A 21,577-nucleotide genomic window follows, 5' to 3' on the forward strand; every position below is an offset into this window, starting at 1 on the left:
GGGGAAGTTGGTTAGGATGATATCTATGAGGGTGCCCGTGTTTAAGGCTTTGGGGAGGTACCTGGTAGGTTCATTGATAATTTGTGTGAGATTGAGGGCATCAAGTTTAGATTGTAGGATGGCTGGGGTGTTAAGCATGTTCCAGTTTAGGTCGCCTAGCAGCACGAGCTCTGAAGATAGATGGGGGGCAATCAGTTCACATATGGTATCCAGAGCACAGCTGGGGGCAGAGGGTGGTCTATAGCAGGCGGCAACAGTGAGAGACTTGTTTTTAGAGAGGTGGATTTTTAAAAGTAGAAGTTCAAATTGTTTGGGTACAGACCTGGATAGTAGGACAGAACTCTGCAGGCTATCTTTGCAGTAGATTGCAACACCGCCCCCTTTGGCAGTTCTATCTTGTCTGAAAATGTTGTAGTTTGGAATTAAAATGTCAGAATTTTTGGTGGTCTTCCTAAGCCAGGATTCAGACACAGCTAGAACATCCGGGTTGGCAGAGTGTGCTAAAGCAGTGAAAAGAACAAACTTAGGGAGGAGGCTTCTAATGTTAACATGCATGAAACCAAGGCTATTACGGTTACAGAAGTCGTCAAAAGAGAGCGCCTGGGGAATAGGAGTGGAGCTAGGCACTGCAGGGCCTGGATTCACCTCTACATCGCCAGAGGAACATAGGAGGAGTAGAATAAGGGTGCGGCTAAAAGCAATAAGAATTGGTCGTCTAGAACGTCTGGAACAGAGAGTAAAAGGAGGTTTCTGGGGGCGATAAAATAGCATCAAGGTATAATGTACAGACAAAGGTAAGGTAGGATGTGAATACAGTGGAGGTAAACCTAGGTATTGAGTGATGAAGAGAGAGATATTGTCTCTAGAAACATCATTGAGACCAGGAGATGTCATTGCATGTGTGGGTGGTGGAACTAATAGGTTGGATAAGGTATAGTGAGCAGGACTAGAGGCTCTACAGTGAAATAAGCCAATAAACACTAACCAGAACAGCAATGGACAAGACATATTGACATTAAGGAGAGGCATGCTTGGTCCAGTGAGTGGAGAGGTTGGTTGAGGGTCACGGCGATTTAGACAGCTAGCCAGGCCAACCGGTAGCAAGCTAGCATAGGATGGAGTCTGTTGTTAGCCACCTCTTGCGTTCGGTCAGTAGATTAGTGGGGTTCCGTGTGGTAGAGGGGATTAATCCAAATCACACAACAACAACAAAAATAAGAACAATAGATATAGTTATAGAGGCCCGAGAAGAAAACATAATAATAATAAAAATAAATAAATTGTCCGATTGTCTATTCAGATAGCAGCCGGTAAGACAGCTAACGGTTAGCGGGCCGCAGATGGGCGTTCAGTTAACGTCGCGACAGAGGAGCCAGCCGGATCTCATTCAGGTAGATAACGTTGGCAGTCCAGTTGTGAAGGCCCGGTGGGGCTCCGCGTAGGCAGTGAAACGGGTCCGGATAGGTGACTGCAGCCCAGGAGTGAATGATGGAACTCAGGAGTGATTGACAGAGCTGGCTAGCACCGGAACAATCGATGTTTGCTCCGGAATCGACGAAAGCCGACTGTCACACGGATAGCAGCTAGCTAGCTGTGAGATCCGGGTATGAATGTCCAGAGAGCAGTTGAAATCCAGGGACATGGAGAGAAAAATTGGTCCGGTATGTTCCGTTCCGAGCCGCGCTGCGCCGTACAAAACTGCCGATAGATTTTCGATAGATTTTCGAGCTAAAGGATAGCTGATGACCACAAACCGTGGTTAGCTGAATACTAACGATTTGCCAGTAAAGAAGCTAACTAGCTTCTGGATTAGCTTCTGGGCTAGCTCCTGGCTAGCTTCTGGCTAGTTTCTGGCTAGCTTCTTGGAGTTTCTGGCTAGCTTCTTGGAGGATTACAGATCTGAGGTAAATAATACTTTTTTATAAATATAAATTGGTGAGGCTGGTTGCAGGAGAGTGTTTAGAAGATGAGTTGATGGAAAATAAAAATAAAATGTATGTGAAAAAAGTTGTAAATATATATATATACAGGACACGACAAGACGAGGACAAAAGACGTCTGAACTGCTATGCGATCTTGGAGAGGATAACTTGTTGCAAACAGGATGCATGTTTTGGGATATTTGTATTCTGTACAGGCTTCCTTCTTTTTACTCTGTCATTTAGGTTAGTATTGTGGAGTAACTACAATGTTGTTGATCCATCTTCACTTTTCTTACATCACAACCATTAAACTCACACTTGACATACAAGGCACTTCTCTTTCTTTTCTTCACAGTAGTTACATAGCAAGAATAGCAAGAAGGACGCCTGTATCTTTGTAATGACTGGGTGTATTGATACACCCTACAAAGCCTAATTAATAAATTGCTCAGCGTCAGTTTTTTTCCACATCTTCCATTCGGTGCCGTTCTTTGTGAGGCACTGAAACACATTCCAGCTCTTTGTGGTTGAATCTGTGCTTAAAATTCACTACTCGATTGCGGGACCTTACAGATAATTGCATGTGTGGGGTACAGGGATGGGGTAGTGATTCAAAAATCATGTTAACCACTATTATTGAACACAGAATGAGTCCATGCAACTTATTATGTGACTTGTTAAGCACATATACTTGAACTTATTTAGGCTTAAAAAGGGTTAAATGCTTATCGACTCTTCTCGATATTTCAGCTTTTAATTGGTATTATATCAAACATTTTCAACAAACAAAATTCCACTTTGACATTATGGGGAACTGGCTGAATATAAGTGACACAAATTCTCAATTTAATGCATTTTAAAATCAGGCTGCAACACAACAAAACGTGGAGAAAACTAAGTGGTGTGAACACTTTCTGAAGACACTGTAGATATCGACATTTGTATTTACATCACATCCTGTTCTCTTGATTGGCCCTATGGCTGTGTCACAATAAAATGTACCTTGTGTTTGTGTCATGGACAAATGTATCAAGGCCATCCTTCTAAACAACACTCATCAGCAGTAGAATTATAGACAAGGACTCCATCTATGTCAACATTCAGCTAACTCATGGTAATATTCAGGGTATTCTTCCATTTCCCTCTCCATTCCTGTTCACTTTCTCCATTCCTTCTCCTCTCATTCCACCCACTGTTGAACTCAGACACTATTCATCCTCACTGTTCAGACAGAAAGATCAACGAACCCTTGACCTTATCTGATGAAAGGTCATTTCTTTCCATTGATTGACATGCAAATGCAAATTTTAAGTCTATTTCTGTAAGTGTTCACGTAACAAAGGGTCACTATCCTCCTATTTTTCCCCACAAGGAATATCATGGATAGACACTTGATCTACAGTTCATCCAGTCATAAATGTTCCACAGTGATACAACGTTGTGTGGGTAGACTGGTTGTTGCCAAGGCAACCGTTCGGTCTGGAACCATACAGTGAGTAGGACCTGATTATAATGTTGGGGTCGTTAAGCAGGACATCATCACCTTGGTCCAGCAGAAACCAGATATGAATATCAATGACCAGTTAGTTCAGCTCAGCATGCCAACAGGCCTAGAGAGAGAAGAGCAGACCTCATTAGAACGTTACAGTTATGCTACAGTAAGTAGTACATCTGGCAAACCACAGCCCCTTATTTGGCAGAAAGAGAGAGAGAGAAAGAGAGAGAGAAAGAGCGAGAGAAAATATATATATATATATAAGCAAGCTGGTCCTGGTGCCCACAGAGCCCCAGGGCAGCAGCACAATTAGACCCAACCAAATCATGAGAAAACAAAAAGATAATTACTTGACACATTGGAAAGAATGAACCAAAAATCAGAGCAAACTGGAATTAACAGAAAGTACACAGTGGCAGAATACCTGACTACTGTGACTGACCCAAAATGTGTACAGATGTACTATGTACAGATTCAGTGAGCATAGCCTTGTTATTGAGAGAGGCCTCCGTAGGCAGAGCTGGCTCTCAAGAGAAGACTGACTATATGCTCACTGCCCACAAAATGAGGTGGAAACTGTTTATTTATTTTCCCTTTTCCCTTTTGTACTTTCCCTTTTCTCTTTTGTACTTTCCCTTTTCCATTTTGTACTTTCCCTTTTCCCTTTTGTATTTTCCCTTTTCCCTTTTGTACTTTCCCTTTTCCCTTTTGTACTTTCCCTTTTGTACTTTCCCTTTTCCCTTTTGTACTTTCCCTTTTCCATTTTGTACTTTCCCTTTTCCCTTTTGTACTTTCCCTTTTGTACTTTCCCTTTTCCCTTTTGTACTTTCCCTTTTCCCTTTTGTATTTTCCCTTTTCCCTTTTGTACTTTCCCTTTTCCCTTTTGTACTTTCCCTTTTCCCTTTTGTATTTTCCCTTTTCCCTTTTGTACTTTCCCTTTTCCCTTTTGTACTTTCCCTTTTCCATTTTGTATTTTCCCTTTTGTACTTTCCCTTTTCCCTTTTGTACTTTCCCTTTTCCCTTTTTTACTTTCCCTTTTCCATTTTGTACTTTCCCTTTTCCCTTTTGTATTTTCCCTTTTCCCTTTTGTACTTTCCCTTTTCCCTTTTTTACTTTCCCTTTTCCATTTTGTACTTTCCCTTTTCCATTTTGTACTTTCCCTTTTGTACTTTCCCTTTTCCCTTTTGTACTTTCCCTTTTCCCTTTTTTACTTTCCCTTTTCCATTTTGTACTTTCCCTTTTCCATTTTGTACTTTCCCTTTTGTACTTTCCCTTTTCCCTTTTTTACTTTCCCTTTTCCCTTTTGTACTTTCCCTTTTCCCTTTTGTACTTTCCCTTTTCCCTTTTGTACTTTCCCTTTTCCCTTTTGTACTTTCCCTTTTCCCTTTTGTACTTTCCCTTTTCCCTTTTGTACTTTCCCTTTTCTCTTTTGTACTTTCCCTTTTCCATTTTGTACTTTCCCTTTTCCATTTTGTACTTTCCATTTTCCCTTTTGTACTTTCCCTTTTCTCTTTTGTACTTTCCCTTTTCCATTTTGTACTTTCCCTTTTCCATTTTGTACTTTCCCTTTTCCATTTTGTACTTTCCCTTTTCCATTTTGTACTTTCCCTTTTCCATTTTGTACTTTCCATTTTGTACTTTCCCTTTTCCCTTTTGTTCTTTCCCTTTTCCCTTTTTTACTTTCCCTTTTCCCTTTTGTACTTTCCCTTTTCCCTTTTGTACTTTCCCTTTTGTACTTTCCCTTTTCCCTTTTGTACTTTCCCTTTTCCCTTTTGTACTTTCCCTTTTGTACTTTCCCTTTTCCCTTTTGTACTTTCCCTTTTGTAATTTCCCTTTTCCCTTTTGTACTTTCCCTTTTTTACTTTCCCTTTTCCCTTTTGTACTTTCCCTTTTCCCTTTTGTATTTTCCCTTTTCCCTTTTGTACTTTCCCTTTTCCCTTTTGTATTTTCCCTTTTCCCTTTTGTACTTTCCCTTTTCCCTTTTGTACTTTCCCTTTTTTACTTTCCCTTTTCCCTTTTGTACTTTCCCTTTTCCCTTTTGTATTTTCCCTTTTCCCTTTTGTACTTTCCCTTTTCTCTTTTTTACTTTCCCTTTTCCATTTTGTACTTTCCCTTTTCCATTTTGTACTTTCCCTTTTCCATTTTGTACTTTCCCTTTTGTACTTTCCATTTTCCTTTTTGTACTTTCCCTTTTCCCTTTTTTACTTTCCCTTTTCCATTTTGTACTTTCCCTTTTTCATTTTGTATTTTCCCTTTTGTATTTTCCCTTTTCCCTTTTGTACTTTCCCTTTTCCCTTTTGTACTTTCCCTTTTCCCTTTTTTACTTTCCCTTTTCCATTTTGTACTTTCCCTTTTCCCTTTTGTACTTTCCCTTTTGTACTTTCCATTTTCCTTTTTGTACTTTCCCTTTTCCCTTTTTTACTTTCCCTTTTCCATTTTGTACTTTCCCTTTTCCATTTTGTATTTTCCCTTTTGTATTTTCCCTTTTCCCTTTTGTACTTTCCCTTTTCCCTTTTGTACTTTCCCTTTTCCCTTTTTTAATTTCCCTTTTCCATTTTGTACTTTCCCTTTTCCCTTTTGTACTTTCCCTTTTCCCTTTTTTACTTTCCCTTTTCCATTTTGTACTTTCCCTTTTCCATTTTGTATTTTCCCTTTTGTATTTTCCCTTTTCCCTTTTGTATTTTCCCTTTTGTACTTTCCCTTTTCCCTTTTGTACTTTCCCTTTTCCCTTTTTTACTTTCCCTTTTCCATTTTGTACTTTCCCTTTCCCTTTTGTATTTTCCCTTTTGTACTTTCCCTTTTCCCTTTTGTATTTTCCCTTTTGTACTTTCCCTTTTCCATTTTGTACTTTCCCTTTTCCATTTTGTACTTTCCCTTTTGTACTTTCCCTTTTGTACTTTCCATTTTCCCTTTTGTACTTTCCCTTTTCCCTTTTGTACTTTCCATTTTCCCTTTTGTACTTTCCCTTTTCCCTTTTTTACTTTACCTTTTCCATTTTGTACTTTCCCTTTCCCTTTTGTATTTTCCCTTTTGTACTTTCCCTTTTCCATTTTGTACTTTCCCTTTTCCCTTTTGTACTTTCCCTTTTCCCTTTTGTATTTTCCCTTTTGTACTTTCCCTTTTCCCTTTTGTACTTTCCCTTTTCCATTTTGTACTTTCCCTTTTCTATGTTCCCTTTTGTACTTTCCCTTTTCCCTTTTGTACTTTCCCTTTTCCCTTTTGTACTTTCCCTTTTCCCTTTTGTATGTTCCCTTTTGTACTTTCCCTTTTGTACTTTCCCTTTTGTACTTTCCCTTTTCCCTTTTGTACTTTCCCTTTTCCATTTTGTACTTTCCCTTTTCCCTTTTGTACTTTCCCTTTTCCCTTTTGTACTTTCCCTTTTCCCTTTTGTACTTTCCCTTTTCCCTTTTGTACTTTCCCTTTTCCCTTTTGTACTTTCCCTTTTGTACTTTCCCTTTTCCCTTTTGTACTTTCCCTTTTCCCTTTTGTACTTTCCCTTTTGTACTTTCCCTTTTCCCTTTTGTACTTTCCCTTTTGTAATTTCCCTTTTCCCTTTTGTACTTTCCCTTTTCCCTTTTTTACTTTCCCTTTTCCATTTTGTACTTTCCCTTTCCCTTTTGTATTTTCCCTTTTGTATTTTCCCTTTTCCCTTTTGTATTTTCCCTTTTGTACTTTCCCTTTTCCCTTTTGTATTTTCCCTTTTGTACTTTCCCTTTTCCATTTTGTACTTTCCCTTTTCCATTTTGTACTTTCCCTTTTGTACTTTCCCTTTTGTACTTTCCATTTTCCCTTTTGTACTTTCCCTTTTCCCTTTTGTACTTTCCATTTTCCCTTTTGTACTTTCCCTTTTCCCTTTTTTACTTTACCTTTTCCATTTTGTACTTTCCCTTTCCCTTTTGTATTTTCCCTTTTGTACTTTCCCTTTTCCATTTTGTACTTTCCCTTTTCCCTTTTGTACTTTCCCTTTTCCCTTTTGTACTTTCCCTTTTCCCTTTTGTATTTTCCCTTTTGTACTTTCCCTTTTCCCTTTTGTACTTTCCCTTTTGTACTTTCCCTTTTCCCTTTTGTACTTTCCCTTTTGTAATTTCCCTTTTCCCTTTTGTACTTTCCCTTTTTTACTTTCCCTTTTCCCTTTTGTACTTTCCCTTTTCCCTTTTGTATTTTCCCTTTTCCCTTTTGTACTTTCCCTTTTCCCTTTTGTATTTTCCCTTTTCCCTTTTGTACTTTCCCTTTTCCCTTTTGTACTTTCCCTTTTTTACTTTCCCTTTTCCCTTTTGTACTTTCCCTTTTCCCTTTTGTATTTTCCCTTTTCCCTTTTGTACTTTCCCTTTTCCCTTTTTTACTTTCCCTTTTCCATTTTGCACTTTCCCTTTTCCATTTTGTACTTTCCCTTTTCCATTTTGTACTTTCCCTTTTGTACTTTCCATTTTCCTTTTTGTACTTTCCCTTTTCCCTTTTTTACTTTCCCTTTTCCATTTTGTACTTTCCCTTTTCCCTTTTGTACTTTCCCTTTTCCCTTTTTTACTTTCCCTTTTCCATTTTGTACTTTCCCTTTTCCCTTTTCCCTTTTGTATTTTCCCTTTTGTACTTTCCCTTTTCCCTTTTGTACTTTCCCTTTTCCCTTTTTTACTTTCCCTTTTCCATTTTGTACTTTCCCTTTTCCCTTTTGTACTTTCCCTTTTGTACTTTCCATTTTCCTTTTTGTACTTTCCCTTTTCCCTTTTTTACTTTCCCTTTTCCATTTTGTACTTTCCCTTTTCCATTTTGTATTTTCCCTTTTGTATTTTCCCTTTTCCCTTTTGTACTTTCCCTTTTCCCTTTTGTACTTTCCCTTTTCCCTTTTGTACTTTCCCTTTTCCCTTTTTTAATTTCCCTTTTCCATTTTGTACTTTCCCTTTTCCCTTTTGTACTTTCCCTTTTCCATTTTGTACTTTCCCTTTTCCATTTTGTACTTTCCCTTTTCCATTTTATATTTTCCCTTTTGTATTTTCCCTTTTCCCTTTTGTATTTTCCCTTTTGTACTTTCCCTTTTCCCTTTTGTACTTTCCCTTTTCCCTTTTTTGCTTTCCCTTTTCCATTTTGTACTTTCCCTTTCCCTTTTGTATTTTCCCTTTTGTACTTTCCCTTTTCCCTTTTGTATTTTCCCTTTTGTACTTTCCCTTTTCCATTTTGTACTTTCCCTTTTCCATTTTGTACTTTCCATTTTGTATTTTCCCTTTTGTATTTTCCCTTTTCCCTTTTGTACTTTCCCTTTTCCCTTTTGTACTTTCCCTTTTCCCTTTTGTACTTTCCCTTTTCCCTTTTTTAATTTCCCTTTTCCATTTTGTACTTTCCCTTTTCCCTTTTGTACTTTCCCTTTTCCCTTTTTTACTTTCCCTTTTCCATTTTGTACTTTCCCTTTTCCATTTTGTATTTTCCCTTTTGTATTTTCCCTTTTCCCTTTTGTATTTTCCCTTTTGTACTTTCCCTTTTCCCTTTTGTACTTTCCCTTTTCCCTTTTTTACTTTCCCTTTTCCATTTTGTACTTTCCCTTTTCCCTTTTGTACTTTCCCTTTTCCCTTTTGTATTTTCCCTTTTGTACTTTCCCTTTTCCCTTTTGTACTTTCCCTTTTCCATTTTGTACTTTCCCTTTTCTATGTTCCCTTTTGTACTTTCCCTTTTCCCTTTTGTACTTTCCCTTTTCCCTTTTGTACTTTCCCTTTTCCCTTTTGTATGTTCCCTTTTGTACTTTCCCTTTTGTACTTTCCCTTTTGTACTTTCCCTTTTCCCTTTTGTACTTTCCCTTTTCCATTTTGTACTTTCCCTTTTCCCTTTTGTACTTTCCCTTTTCCCTTTTGTACTTTCCCTTTTCCCTTTTGTACTTTCCCTTTTCCCTTTTGTACTTTCCCTTTTGTACTTTCCCTTTTCCCTTTTGTACTTTCCCTTTTCCCTTTTGTACTTTCCCTTTTCCCTTTTGTACTTTCCCTTTTGTAATTTCCCTTTTCCCTTTTGTACTTTCCCTTTTCCCTTTTTTACTTTCCCTTTTCCATTTTGTACTTTCCCTTTCCCTTTTGTATTTTCCCTTTTGTATTTTCCCTTTTCCCTTTTGTATTTTCCCTTTTGTACTTTCCCTTTTCCCTTTTGTACTTTCCCTTTTGTACTTTCCATTTTCCCTTTTGTACTTTCCCTTTTCCCTTTTGTACTTTCCATTTTCCCTTTTGTACTTTCCCTTTTCCCTTTTTTACTTTACCTTTTCCATTTTGTACTTTCCCTTTCCCTTTTGTATTTTCCCTTTTGTACTTTCCCTTTTCCATTTTGTACTTTCCCTTTTCCCTTTTGTACTTTCCCTTTTCCCTTTTGTATTTTCCCTTTTGTACTTTCCCTTTTCCCTTTTGTACTTTCCCTTTTGTACTTTCCCTTTTCCCTTTTGTACTTTCCCTTTTGTAATTTCCCTTTTCCCTTTTGTACTTTCCCTTTTTTACTTTCCCTTTTCCCTTTTGTACTTTCCCTTTTCCCTTTTGTATTTTCCCTTTTCCCTTTTGTACTTTCCCTTTTCCCTTTTGTACTTTCCCTTTTCCCTTTTGTACTTTCCCTTTTCCCTTTTGTACTTTCCCTTTTTTACTTTCCCTTTTCCCTTTTGTACTTTCCCTTTTCCCTTTTGTATTTTCCCTTTTCCCTTTTGTACTTTCCCTTTTCCCTTTTTTACTTTCCCTTTTCCATTTTGTACTTTCCCTTTTCCATTTTGTACTTTCCCTTTTCCATTTTGTACTTTCCCTTTTGTACTTTCCATTTTCCTTTTTGTACTTTCCCTTTTCCCTTTTTTACTTTCCCTTTTCCCTTTTTTACTTTCCCTTTTCCATTTTGTACTTTCCCTTTTCCCTTTTGTACTTTCCCTTTTCCCTTTTTTACTTTCCCTTTTCCATTTTGTACTTTCCCTTTTCCCTTTTCCCTTTTGTATTTTCCCTTTTGTACTTTCCCTTTTCCCTTTTGTACTTTCCCTTTTCCCTTTTTTACTTTCCCTTTTCCATTTTGTACTTTCCCTTTTCCCTTTTGTACTTTCCCTTTTGTACTTTCCATTTTCCTTTTTGTACTTTCCCTTTTCCCTTTTTTACTTTCCCTTTTCCATTTTGTACTTTCCCTTTTCCATTTTGTATTTTCCCTTTTGTATTTTCCCTTTTCCCTTTTGTACTTTCCCTTTTCCCTTTTGTACTTTCCCTTTTCCCTTTTGTACTTTCCCTTTTCCCTTTTTTAATTTCCCTTTTCCATTTTGTACTTTCCCTTTTCCCTTTTGTACTTTCCCTTTTCCCTTTTTTACTTTCCCTTTTCCATTTTGTACTTTCCCTTTTCCATTTTGTATTTTCCCTTTTGTATTTTCCCTTTTCCCTTTTGTATTTTCCCTTTTGTACTTTCCCTTTTCCCTTTTGTACTTTCCCTTTTCCCTTTTTTGCTTTCCCTTTTCCATTTTGTACTTTCCCTTTCCCTTTTGTATTTTCCCTTTTGTACTTTCCCTTTTCCCTTTTGTATTTTCCCTTTTGTACTTTCCCTTTTCCATTTTGTACTTTCCCTTTTCCATTTTGTACTTTCCATTTTGTATTTTCCCTTTTGTATTTTCCCTTTTCCCTTTTGTACTTTCCCTTTTCCCTTTTGTACTTTCCCTTTTCCCTTTTGTACTTTCCCTTTTCCCTTTTTTAATTTCCCTTTTCCATTTTGTACTTTCCCTTTTCCCTTTTGTACTTTCCCTTTTCCCTTTTTTACTTTCCCTTTTCCATTTTGTACTTTCCCTTTTCCATTTTGTATTTTCCCTTTTGTATTTTCCCTTTTCCCTTTTGTATTTTCCCTTTTGTACTTTCCCTTTTCCCTTTTGTACTTTCCCTTTTCCCTTTTTTACTTTCCCTTTTCCATTTTGTACTTTCCCTTTCCCTTTTGTATTTTCCCTTTTGTACTTTCCCTTTTCCCTTTTGTATTTTCCCTTTTGTACTTTCCCTTTTCCCTTTTGTACTCTCCCTTTTCCCTTTTGTACTTTCCATTTTCCCTTTTGTACTTTCCCTTTTCCCTTTTTTACTTTACCTTTTCCATTTTGTACTTTCCCTTTCCCTTTTGTATTTTCCCTTTTGTACTTTCCCTTTTCCATTTTGTACTTTCCCTTTTCCCTTTTGTACTTTCCCTTTTCCCTTTTGTACTTTCCATTTTCTTCCCTTTTGTATTTTCCCTTTTGTACTTTCCCTTTTCCCTTTTGTACTTTCCCTTTTCCATTTTGTACTTTCCCTTTTCTATGTTCCCTTTTGTACTTTCCCTTTTGTACTTTCCCTTTTCCCTTTTGTACTTTCCCTTTTCCCTTTTGTACTTTCCCTTTTCCCTTTTGTATGTTCCCTTTTGTACTTTCCCTTTTGTACTTTCCCTTTTGTACTTTCCCTTTTCCCTTTTGTACTTTCCCTTTTCCCTTTTGTACTTTCCCTTTTCCATTTTGTACTTTCCCTTTTCCCTTTTGTACTTTCCCTTTTCCCTTTTGTACTTTCCCTTTTCCCTTTTTTACTTTCCCCTTTCCCTTTTGTATTTTCCCTTTTCCCTTTTGTACTTTCCCGTTTCCCTTTTTTACTTTCCCTTTTCCCTTTTTTACTTTCCCTTTTCCCTTTTGTACTTTCCCTTTTCCCTTTTGTATTTTCCCTTTTGTACTTTCCCTTTTCCATTTTGTACTTTCCCTTTTCCCTTTTGTACTTTCCCTTTTGTACTTTCCCTTTTCCCTTTTGTACTTTCCCTTTTCCCTTTTGTACTTTCCCTTTTCCCTTTTGTACTTTCCCTTTTGTACTTTCCCTTTTGTACTTTCCCTTTTCCCTTTTGTACTTTCCCTTTTCCCTTTTTTACTTTCCCTTTTCCCTTTTTTACTTTCCCTTTTCCCTTTTGTACTTTCCATTTTACTTTTTGTACTTTCCCTTTTCCCTTTTGTACTTTCCCTTTTCCCTTTTGTACTTTCCCTTTTCCCTTTTGTACTTTCCCTTTTCCCTTTTGTACTTTCCCTTTTCCCTTTTGTACTTTCCCTTTTCCCTTTTGTACTTTCCCTTTTCCCTTTTGTACTTTCCCTTTTCCCTTTTCGTACTTTCCCTTTTCCCTTTTCGTACTTTCCATTTTCCTTTTTGTACTTTCCCTTTTTGTACTATTTGCAAATCGTAACAAAACAGTGTATATAGACATAATATGACATTTGTTATTATTTTGGAACTTCTGAGAGTGTAATGTTTACTGTTCATTTTCATTGTTTATTTCACTTTTGTTTATCTACTTCACTTGCTTTGGCAATGTTAACATATCTTTCCATGCCAAGAAAGCCCTTGAATTGAAAATGAATTGAATTGAGAAAGAAAGAGAGAGACAGAGAGAAAAAGATGGGGCACAAGATAGAGAGATGGGGCGAGAGAGAAGCTCACGGGTAGCCATTGAGTTGCACCCCGCAATACACCCAAAACAACATCTACCCAGCCCTCTCTACCCCCCTGCCACAGCCCTACTTCCCAGCCCTCTCAACCCCCCCCCCCTGCCATATCCCCTACTACCCAGCCCTCTCTATCCCCTACTTCCCAGCCCTCTCTACCCCCCTGCCACAGCCCTACTACCCAGCCCTCTCTACCCCCCTGCCACAGCCCTACTTCCCAGCCCTCTCTACCCCCCCTGCCACAGCCCTACTTCCCAGCCCTCTCTACCCCCCCTGCCACAGCCCTACTTCCCAGCCCTCTCTACCCCCCTGCCACAGCCCTACTTCCCAGCCCTCTCTACCCCCCCTGCCACAGCCCTACTTCCCAGCCCTCTCTACCCCCCCTGCCACAGCCCTACTACCCAGCCCTCTCTACCCCCCTGCCACAGCCCTACTACCCAGCCCTCTCTACCCCCCTGCCATAGCCCTACTTCCCAGCCCTCTCTACCCCCCTGCCACAGCCCTACTACCCAGCCCTCTCTACCCCCCTGCCACAGCCCTACTTCCCAGCCCTCTCTACCCCCCTGCCACAGCCCTACTTCCCAGCCCTCTCACCCCCCCCCCCCCCCCGCCATATCCCCTACTACCCAGCCCTCTCTATCCCCTACTACCCAGCCCTCTCTACCCCCCTGCCATAGCCCTTACTACCCAGCCCTCTCTACCCCCCTGCCACAGCCCTACTACCCAGCCCTCTCTACCCCCCTGCCACAGCCCTGCTACTTGCCCTCTCTACCCCACTGCCATATCCTCTACTACCCAGCCCTCTCTATTCCCTGCTACCCAGCCCTCTACCCCCCTGCCATAGCCTCTACTACCCAGCCCTCTCTACCCCCCTGCCATAGCCCCTACTACCCAGCCCTCTCTATCCCCTGCCATATCCCCTACTATCCAGCCCTCTCTACACCCCTGCCATAGCCCCTACTACCCAGCCCTCTCTACCCCCCATGCCATAGCCTCTACTACCCAGCAGCCTGGCCTCCATCTGCTAGTTATCCATCTCCTCTGTACGGTGAGGAGACTCAGCAGCATATGCCACTGTTTGGTTAAGTGAGCACGCCTCCCCGGGTCAGGCTTTCATCTGGCCTACTTTGATAGGCCGCTGTGGGGCCAAGTGGGGGTTACCTGGATACTGTGGGGAGGTGGGTTTTGACATATCCTGATATATTCATCACACCCCAGAGGGCACATAGAGCCAGTACACTAAAGCACCACTGACAAGTATATAACTACCTCTCCCCTATGCTTTCAGTGTGTGTGTGTGTGTGTGTGTGTGTGTGTGTGTGTGTGTGTGTGTGTGTGTGTGTGTGTGTGTGTCCTTTGCTACCTCCTGGAACATCATGTGTTTCCAGTGGTTTTCAGGATAACTCCTTAGCACAACAGTGTTACTTCCAATAATTAGACAATAATATAATCCATAACAGCATTTCAGACATTTTCTCACACATTTGAAAGAAAAGGCCAACGACAATGTAAATAGATTGTTGTTTACCGATATAATTTGTTAAGATTATGATTATTAGTCTTTCCCTCTTTTTGTCATTCCCATTCCCAACCGCAGGGCTTGAATAATCTACTGAACAAATATATAAACGCAACATGTAAAGTGTTTGTCCCATGTTTCATGAGCTGAAATAAAATATCCTAGCAATGTTCCATACACACACAATTCTTATTTCTCTCAAATGTCGTGCAGTTTGTGAGCATTTCTCCTTTGCCAAGACAATCCATCCACTTGACAGTTGTGGAATATCAAGAAGCTGTTTAAACAGCATAGTCATTACACAGGTGCACCTTGTGCTGAAGACAATAAAAAGCCACAAAATGTGCAGTTTTGTCACACTACACAATGCCACAGATATCTCAAGTTTTGAGGGAGCGTGCAAATGGCATGAATGGCAGGAATGTCCACCAGAGCTGCTGTCAGACAATGTAATGTTCATTTCTCTATCATAAGCTGCCTCCAATGTCGTTTTAGAGAATTTGGCAGTATGTCCAACCTGCCTCACAACCGCAGACCACGTGTAACCACGCCAGCCCAGAACCTCCACATCCGGTATCTTCACCTGCAGGATCGTCTGAGACCAGCCACCCAGACAGCTGATGAAACTGAGGAGTATTTATGTCTGCAATAAAGCCCTTTTGTGGGGAAAAACTCATTCTGATTGGCTGGAGCCTGGGAATATTTAATACGATTGGGTAGGGGTGCAGCCATGGGTAGGCCTGGGAGGGCATAGACCCACCCACTTGGACTCCAGGCCCACCCATGGCTGCTCCCCTACCCAGTCATGTGAAAACGATAGATTAGGACCTAATCAATTGATTTAAATTGACTGATTTCCTCATATGAACTGTAACTCAGTAAAACTCATTGAAAATGTTGCATGTTGCATTTATATTTTTGTTCAGTATACTTTAGGTGCAGTCAGGGAGGGAGCAGAGAATTAAAGCTCACTGCAGCGAGGTCTGTGTGAAAATAGCAATTACACGCTGGACGGATTCATGAAGACAAATGCCAAGCGTGGTTAGGAAGCTGATTAACAGAGTTTGATTACACCAACAACAATAATTGAATTAGCTAGTCTGCTTTCCTGAACCTTTACAACACATCAAACCTCCTCTTCCTTGAACCCTCCTTATTCCAAGCAACAAGCACAAGATGATCCAGGACTGAAGCAGTCATGTTGGTTCTGGATAGTCTTTCAGACTATTTCTGTCCTGGAAAATGTCTAAATGCTTTACCAGGATTTGCAAACTGGAGTCAAGATGGAGGTGTGTCTGGGCCTCCCGAGTGGTGCAGTGGTCTAAGGCACTGCATTGCAGTGCTAGCTGTGCCACTAGAGATTCTGGGTTTGAGTCCAGGCTCTGTCGCAGCCGGCCGCGACCGGGAGGCACATGGGGCGGCGCACAATTGGCCCAGTGTCGTCCGGGTTAGGGAGGGTTTGGCCGGCAGGGATATCCTTGTCTCATCGCGCACTAGCGACTCCTGTGGCGGGCCGGGCACAGTGCATGCTGAAACAGTCGCCAGGTGTATGGTGTTTCCTCCGACACATTGGTGCGGCTGGCTTCCGGGTTGGATGGGCATTGTGTCAAGAAGCAGTGCGGCTTGGTTAGGTTGTGTTTCGGGGGACGCATGGCTCTCTACCTTCACCTCTCCTGAGTCCATACGGGAGTTGCAGCGATGAGACAAGACTGTAACTACTACCAATTGGATGCCACGAAATTAGGGAGAAAAATACCACAAAAAAAACACACAAAAAAGATGGAGGTGTATCTGTACTGCACAGATGCATGGTGGATCTGGAGATACTTAGGCCTCATCGAGGCCATCTACACAACCTTTATCCATCCATTACCTCTAATCATCTACCCACCCTGGTGCAGACAAAAGAGAAGAGATACAGATCTATCTCTCCTATCTAATGCACCATGCTGTGATGAAACCTCTCCATCTGATTTAGCATCGCAGCTAATTGGAAGCAGTGCTAATTAAATCAAGAGGGCCACCTGGTGTGTGTGTGTGTGTGTGTGTGTCTATGTGCACTTGCATGTCTACAAGGGACAGATTAATACATCAGATTTCTATTCATACACAAATTCCATGAGATGATAATAAAAATATTGTTTTCCTATTCCACCCAAAGGTTGAAGCTTTCTTACTTAAATGCTGATTAGAATAAAAAGCCTTTGGTTCGCCGCCTGGGTGTCCTGATCGCTTCGGAATCAAGGCTGTTAGAAAATGTCAGGCTGCCTAGTTAGAAATTCAAGTGACCTATGAGGCAATAGAGCCCCACAGTCGAGGACTGGTTCCAATCGTTTTGCCACCGTTCATTTTTCCCATAGGGGATTTTAGAAACACTTAAAATAAGGGCTGTGTTTCATGCAGGCTTACCCTGGCATGATGTTTTGATAACCGTGTAAATCTCTCTTGGACAAGGTGATTTTTATCAATATATTTGTCTCTATTTACTTTCAGATTCGAAAATCGAATTAGCATAAAAGTAGACATCATGCAAGACTACCAATCCCTGCAAGCTCCTGCACGTCATCTCCAGCTGACACATTTTCTAACAGGTATTGAGTCAATTTAAAACTTGCACAAGACAGTTCACAGAATTGTCAATTGAAAGAAATATTGCCAATTTATTCATGACTAAATTTACCTAACATTAGATACTTAATCCAGAGATTCTTACCTTTGCCTCAATTTGGCAGTCTCGTCCAGATCGTTATGGTATATGTAGTTCTTTATGATAACCACATTAGCAACAAATTAGCATTTCATTTTTGGGGGTGAATACAGTTGAATATATTGATAAAAGTCACCTTGTCCTAGAGAGATTTACACGGTTATCAAAACGTCACAAAAGGGTAAGTCTACATGAAACACAGCCCTTAATTTAAGTTTTTCTAAAATCTCTTATAGGAAAAATGAATGGTAGAAAAATGATTGGAACCATTTCCTTGTTTGAGTGCTAGGTTTTATGGGTGTTATGATACTGTGGTACTCCATTATGGCTTGTTCATGTCTCCTCCGTGCCCTGCCGCATCAAAAGCTGACACCACGGCCAGCACTTTAATATGAGGACAATGTAAACGTTTCAGAGCATATGAAAAGGTAGCTGTGACAAATTTATTTAGCTCTCTCTGCACTCCTCCCCCTCTTCCTGTTTCTCTCTAAGACCATTCTCGTGTGCTTGTTTATTTCCCAGACAGTCTATCATTTATTACAAAAAAGAGAGCGCTTGAGTGACTGCACCTCGGTTTGATGGGTAGAGCTGAATTGTATAATCACTCAGAGGCCCGTAATCTATTGTCAGTAAGGGTGGTGTCAGAAGGAGAACAGTGGAGAGTTACAGGGCCCTCCAGGATTCTAGTGGAGGGCTCTTTCTTTTCTTTTCGCTATAGCCTCTCTCTCCCTGGCTCTGTTGAGTTATTCTAGAAGCATCCCCTCTCTTTCTCACCCCACACAGCTCAACAGACAGTAGGAGGGGATCAAACACACTGTTAATCAACTCTCCCGCTGAGCACATCACTTCATTTCAACGTGGAAATGTGGGTAATATTTGGTTGAGATGTTGATCAATGAGATTTCAACCTTAATTCACCCACTCAAAGAGACAGCCAACTGTTATTTTATTTCAGTACTATCTAGTTTGAAAACTATATACTTGACTAATAATCAACTACATTTAAATATTGGAGGAAGGTTGAGAACCCATTGTGATCTAATTTGACCAAAACACACCATGAATTCAACAGGGATTATCACCAATTCATGAAGTTTGTTGACTAGATATATAGAAGTAGTTGCCATTTTGTGATGTAGGCTTCTTTACATTAAACAAGAATAAGAGCCTAAGCTAAGAACAGGAAATCCACCCTGATGGAGCTGAAGAACATGGCCGACGTTTTACATTCTCCCAACCAATTGTGCTATTTCTTTTTTTTTTTTTGCTTTTTGTGTAACTTATTTTTTACTTGTTGTGTGCATAATGTTGCTGCTACCGTCTCTTATGACCAAAAATAACTTCTGGACATTAGAACTGCGATTACTCACCACGAACTGGAAGAAACTTTTTCCTTTAACGAGTCCGACGAGAAGGATATCCTGCTTTCACTGGAACAGGCCCAGATCCATGCCTTTTGCGTGAAGAAAAGACGCAGGAAAAGAGGCCGCAGATCGGGCACCCTTCTGAGAATCCGGAGGTTAGCGAGTAAACTCCCATTGTCTTCCATTCGTCTTGCTAACGTGCAATCATTGGAAAATAAAATTGATGACCTACGATTAAGATTATCCTACCAACAGGACATTAAAAACTGTAACATTTTATGTTTCACCGTGACGTGGCTGAACGAAGATACGGACAATGTAGAGCTAGCGGGATTTTCCATGCACCGGCAGAACAGAGAACCTACCTTTGGTAAGACGAGGGGTGAGGGTGTGTCTTTTTGTCAATAACAGCTGGTGCGCGATATCTAATATTAAAGAAGTCTCGAGGTATTGCTCGCCTGAGGTAGAGTACCTTATAATAAGCTGTAGACCACACTATCTACCAAAACCGTTTTCATCTGTATTATTCGTAGCCGTCTATTTATCTCCACAAAGTGAAGCTGGCACTAAGACCACACTCAAACAACTCATAAAGGCCATAAGCAAAGAAGAAAATGCTCACCCAGAAGCGGCGCTCTTAGGCAAACAATTTTTACCAGCATGTCACGTGTAACCAGGGAAAAACAAATCCTAGACCACCTTCACTCCACACACAGAGATGCATACAAAGCTCTCCCTCGTCCTCCATTTGGCAAATCTGACCATAATTCTATCCTCCTGATTCCTGCTTACAAGCAAAAACTAAAACAGGAAGTACCAGTGACTCAATCAATACGGAAGTGGTCAGATGACACGGATACTACACTACAGGACTGTTTTGCTAGCACAGACTGCAATATGTTCTGGGATTCATCCAATGGCATTGAGGAATACACCACCACAGTCATCGGCTTCATCAGTAAGTGCACAGATGACGTCGTCCCCACAGTGACTGTATGTACATATCCCAACCAGAAGCCATGGATTACAGGCAACATCTGCATCGAGCTAAAAGGCTAGAGCTGCCACTTTCAAGGAGAGGGAGACTATTTCCGGATGCTTATAAGAAATCCTGCTATGCCCTCAGGTGATCCATCAAGCAAGCAAAGTGTCAATACAGGATTAAGATTGAATCCTACTACACCAGCTCTGACGCTCATCAGATGTGGCAGGGCTTGAAAACTATTACGGACTGCAAAGGGAAACCCAGACGTTGCCCAGTGACGTGAGCCTACCAGACGAGCTAAATGCCTTTTTATGTTTGCTTCAAGGCAAGCAACACTGAAGCATGCACGAGAGCACCAGCTGATCTGGATGACTGTGTGATAATGCTCTCGGTAGCCGATGTGAACAAAACCTTTAAACAGGTCAACATTCACAAAGCTGCTGGGCCAGACGGATTATCAGGACGTGTACTCAAAGCATGCACGGACCAACTGGCAAGTTCTTCACTGACATTTTCAACCTCTCCCTGACCGAGTCTGTAAAACCTACATGCTTCAAGCAGATGTTTTGCACCACAAAATAGATAGAAACCCAAAAAATAAATACCCTTTCTGGCACAGGCTTCTGGAAACACAAATCAGATATACAATAAACCAACAAAAAAAGGCATTGTCGGGACAGGCTTTGATGCTTTTAACTTCTTAAGAACTCTTTTGTCCTCCCACTTTGGCCCTTCCACTGCCCTCCTTGCGTTCACATGCATATTTTTATGCTGGTTGACATCGCCTGTAGCATTTTTGCTTCTGTAGCCTTTGATTCGTCAGTACACAAACACTGGTATTACAGTACACAAACACGGGTATTACAGTACACAAACACTGGTATTACAGTACACAAACACGGGTATTACAGTACACAAACACTGCTATTACAGTACACAAACACTGGTATTACAGTACACAAACACTGGTATTACAGTACACAAACACTGGTATTACAGTACACAAACACTGGTATTACAGTACACAAACACTGGTATTACAGTACACAAACACTGGTATTACAGTACACAAACACGGGTATTACAGTACACAAACAATGCTATTACAGTACACAAACACTGGTATTACAGTATACAAACACTGGTATTACAGTACACAAACACTGGTATTACAGTACACAAACACTGGTATTACAGTACACAAACACTGGTATTACAGTACACAAACACTGGTATTACAGTACACAAACAGAGCGTGCAGAATATCTTCTCCACCCTTTCTCTTCATAAGTGTTTAATTGGGTTTCAGAAAATAAACACCTGCTTTCAATAAATGCATTATTTTTAATTTTCTCATTGAATTCCATCTCTAATTTAATGAGTGTTTCATTTTATTTCACTAAATTACAGCATGCACAACAGAAAATGAAATCCTCTGCAGAAAAAGACTCACTTTCACTATCATTTTAGGAGCAGTAGCTATTGGCCATTTAGACATTGGTAACCTGTGTCTCTTCACCAAGGAATATAACTATGTATGCTTGTTATAAATATTGAATTACTAGCTAGAACACAAACATTGTAAAGCCAATGCCCATGGTTGTTCAGCCATAGTTGAAGCTGCACTAGGCTGGTATGTCTTGTTCAGCAGCACATAACAGTCTCTGAGCCACAGAGCCAGAGTGCTGCAGGCCAGACATACTGCCTCTCTGCCCTGCTGGCAGCATTGTGAGGGTGTGTGGGCAATCTGCTGGGCCTCTTGGTGGATTACACATAGAAAGTAGGACATTGTTGTCGTCAAGATAGGAAACCCCCAAATGGCCTCCAGAATGAACAGAGTATAGGCGTCACACCTCATTCTGTTGATATGGCCAGAATACATCCTCCCTGATGGAGGGACTCCATATAAGCAATATCTATCAATGTCCATTGAAAGTAATGGATGGATTATCTGATCTGAAATTCACCACCTATGCTCAAGGCTTCATTTCCCATGAGCACATGCAAATCAACCCATCCACTTTGTAAAGGTGAAAACATCACTCATTGACACTGTGTCCTGCAGTTTAAGCGGCTGTGGTTTTGACGCATAGTTTGTGATAGGAGTGGTGGAAGGGAGGGAATGCAATAGCTTCACCTCGCAGCGGTGTATGTCTTTTTTTTTTACGAGGGGAGAGCA

At 40.5% G+C, this 21,577-nt stretch overlaps 1 long non-coding RNA gene across 1 annotated transcript in view; it reads right to left on the reverse strand.

The window, feature by feature from the left end:
• Positions 1-2,674: 2,674 nt before the first annotated feature.
• LOC118937664 overlaps positions 2,675-21,577 on the reverse strand; it is a 33,806-nt gene continuing 14,903 nt past the window's right edge. The window contains exon 4 of the long non-coding RNA XR_005034950.1: positions 2,675-3,532. This is a non-coding gene — a long non-coding RNA (uncharacterized LOC118937664). The remainder of the gene's footprint in view (positions 3,533-21,577) is intronic.

The sequence above is a fragment of the Oncorhynchus mykiss genome, chromosome 12, assembly GCF_013265735.2.
Source record: "Oncorhynchus mykiss isolate Arlee chromosome 12, USDA_OmykA_1.1, whole genome shotgun sequence".
Taxonomy (NCBI): Eukaryota; Metazoa; Chordata; class Actinopteri; order Salmoniformes; family Salmonidae; genus Oncorhynchus; species Oncorhynchus mykiss.